The sequence below is a fragment of the Gouania willdenowi genome, chromosome 7 (assembly GCF_900634775.1).
Source record: "Gouania willdenowi chromosome 7, fGouWil2.1, whole genome shotgun sequence".
Lineage (NCBI taxonomy): Eukaryota > Metazoa > Chordata > Actinopteri > Blenniiformes > Gobiesocidae > Gouania > Gouania willdenowi.
Genome location: NC_041050.1, coordinates 644,502 through 648,362, shown reverse-complemented (window position 1 = coordinate 648,362; position 3,861 = coordinate 644,502).

Sequence of the window (3,861 nt, the reverse complement as noted above, 5' to 3'; positions counted from 1 at the left end):
CGCCCTAAAAAAGTGCATTATTATCTTACTGTCCCCCCCCACGCCCGGTCCTGTTCTCCCAAAGCTTTGATTGTATTTACCCCAAAGAAGCACTTATTGTTGTATTTAAATCTGACGAATTGGAGCTAAGCCCCCGCACGGCTCGACCAGTCTGTGAGGGGCGCCCCCCCCATGTGACTTTAAAGAACACGTGTAGAGACAAACGTTTAAAGGTAGAAATCTTAATGACAGAAGTCAGAATGTGAACAAAGTGAAAGGCTTTGTTTTAAAAGATGTTCGATCCACACTGGACGATATTTTCCCAGGTGACACAAGCTGAATATCTGAGGCACCTTCTTCGATTTAAGGCCAAAAAAACAGAAACGTGAGCGATGGAGACGAGCGGCCGACGCCCTCGCACTCGCAGGGACTTTGCAATGAAACCCGAGAGGAGTCTTGATTGTCCTAACACACACACACACACACACACACACACACACACACACACACACACACACACACAAAGGACTCCAGGGAATCATGTCAGATCTCTAAAAAGAAGATATATATCCAAAGTGTAATTGAAATGCCGCTCGCCTTGGAGGCAGCCGGTGATGTTAAGATAAAGGGGCGTGGCAGCTAATCTTGGAGGATGGTGGTTGGTTGGCATTGCTACTCCCCTTTCAGAAATCTGGTGCGTGACTTTTAGAAGAAGCACTTACTATATACGTCTCATCCTTGGGACAAATCATGCAACGGATCTGCACGCGGTTCAGACTCCGAGACTTCACCGAAACGTTTTCATTAGAGCACTTATGTTTGTAGAGACGAGCGTTTCCCCCGCCGTACGTCGGACGCTAAACGTACCTCTGAGCGACTCCTGCGAAGGACTCGCACAGATCACCACGGACTGAGAACACTTTTTAAAAAAACTAAAGGCAAGTCGACAAGAAGCACCTTATTTTCTTAACGTGTCGACGACATCATGTGCCACATGAGACCAACGCGTTAATGTGTCGCGTCAGACGCCCCCTCCTGTTATGAACTCATTACTGCGACGCACCCAGCGCAGGTGCCGCGCCCAAACCACGAGGTTGGGACTGTTAACAGTAGAGCTGTAGCTTTAAGGCTGGACTCAGACGAGGCTACGCTCCACCAGCCGCACTCAGTCTGTCTACAACAAGTCATTGACATTAGCGCAAATACGCATACGCGCAACTCCTTAGAGGATGGCTGAGCTGGGACACATCACTGGACCCACTCGCCAGATTAAACAAACACACACACACACACACACATGGCCTCAGTGGCACTTGTTACCAGCAGCTTCTCTCTCTGCTCTCGTGGTTTTTTTGTGTCGTTTCAATTCCTCGTGGAGTGTTGTCCAATCATCAGAGATCATTTGGTAACAGTTTCTACTGACCCACAGTGTAACACACACACACACACACACACACACACACACACACACACACACACACACACACACACACACACACACACACACACACACACACACACACACGCTAGCTAGTAACAACACATCATTGTGTCCCGTTTTTCATCCTCGTCTTTATTAGCTAAATAGATTTTGATGATTTCAACACTTGTTTTTCTGACTCCGCCCCATTCACTCACCTGTTTCTTTTCTTGCTCTCTCATCACACACACATGTATACACACACTGGTCACATGGAGACAAAGCTCACATGAATTAAAGCTTTTAAAGGAAGACAAAACATGAGTGTGTCATCACGTTAGATGCCCTCTTCTGTCATGATCTTGTTACTGCGACGCGCGGAGAAACAAACCATCAGTTTGAGACGTTTATTGGTAGAACTGTAGGTGTCGTTAGGTCTAAGGCAGGAACGTAACTATTATAAACTCTACATCCACTAGAAATCATTCACTTATTGAACTGATTAGTGCAAATTCACAGCTACTTGAAAGGCTTTTTATGAGTGTCGAGCTGTGGTACCATTACTGGACTTACTCGACACACACACACACACACACACACACACACACACGGCCTCAGTGGCACTTGTTACCAGCAGCTTCTCTCTCTGCTCTCGTGGTTTTTCTGTGTCGTTTCAATTCTTTGTGGAGTGTGTCCAATCATCAGAGATCATTTGGTAACAGTTTCTACGGACCCACAGTGAACACACACACACACACGCTAGCTAGCTAGCTAGTAACAACACATCGTTATGTCCCTCTTTTCATCCTCGTCTGTTTTAGTTAAAATAGTGTTTTGTTGATTTCAACGCTTGTGTTTCTGACTCCGCCCTCGTTCACTCACCCCTTCCTTTTCTCGCTCTCCTTTTGTGTACACACACACACACACACACACACACACACACTCTCATGCGTGCGCACACAGCTTTAATAACCCCCCCCCCCCCCCCCCCCCCTCCGTTAGCCCGTAGGAGTGTTTCTATTGGCCGTTGGTTTCTCTTTACTCTTTCGGGCTGCCCCGCCCTCCTCTAATCAACCCCACTAACAGTAAAGGTTATATTAATAATCAGTTTCTGTATGTATTCTAGCCAGAGTGGATAAAAAAAACCTGAAAAAAAAATCTAAACCGTTTATTCAAATGTGCAAAATGTGTTTTTTCTTACTATTTTAATGTTATGACATCTAATCTAATCCTACCATCGCTTCAGTTAGTACTGAGATACGCTTAGCCAACCTAGAGATTTGAACTGTAACAATCGCCACTTTTCCTTACCTGTATTTTAAATGGCATCTTTAGACCACTTTAATATGTATAAGTATGGCCTGTTTTTTTCTCCGATTGAAATCGTCGTCTGCACTATGTTGGATAATAAACATGATAAACTCTCCCTCCTTCAACGCTAAACTAGGCTCTCGTTAAACACTGAGAACCAAACGTCCAACAACCCCCGCCTTATAAACTCCGCCCCCTCCCCGTGATGATCGTACAACGTATTGGCACGTTTACCCCCGCAGGTCTGTGATTGGTCTTGTTTTGATTTTGTGGTTGCCGTGGAGAGACACAGACAGACAAAGGCGGAGTTTACTTTTGCTTCGTTGACTGAATCTGACACAGAACGGACCTTTGCTTTGCCTTACATTCATACTTTAAACTGGTCAGACTGGAGACGTCACAGAGGTGGAATTTTCTTTTAAAATGACAAACCTAAATAAAGATCAAACAGAAGGAGAGAAATCATTGTCATCTTCATTTATCTTTATCTGTGATGTAAGAAAAGATGCAACAAAACAACAAAGAAATGCCTGCTGGGATGTTTAAGAAGTCACACAAAACAAAGTTTGACTTCAAAATAAATATCAGTAAAAGCTAATAAAACAGTCCATAAGCAGTGAATTGTTGTAAATAACAAAAATCAGAATTACTGTGCATTTTAAACAAAAATTAAGGAAAATTCTCCTTCTGTGATGAGTAAAAACTCCCCAAGTGTCTCAGAAAAGGTAAAAGCTTGAATCAAAGGTCCCTCATTTCTGTCTGTCACTCATCGCCCATAAAATCTTCACTTTAACCCCCTGCATCCAAACCAGCGCCCCCTGTGGTCCAATCATTACGATCCAAGGGCCATTTGTCATCAGAGAACAAGCCGTGCAGCAGAAAAAAGGGTTAAATTTATCCATAATATGGTTGTAGAAGTACTCTCCTGGTCATTATTGCTGTTCTAATTATGGTTGGTATAATTTGTCATCATTGTTAGCATTATGGAAGCAGCGGACGGTTTGTGGAAGAGCTGAGTTTTCTTTTCTTTGTGTGCTGTTGGTGCTCTGACCTCACAGAGGGACGAAAGCTTCACAAAGAGACTAAAGATGGCAGTCGGCTTTGGACTGGTTGGAAATGACTTACAGTGCTGAAATAAAATTTATTCTTTT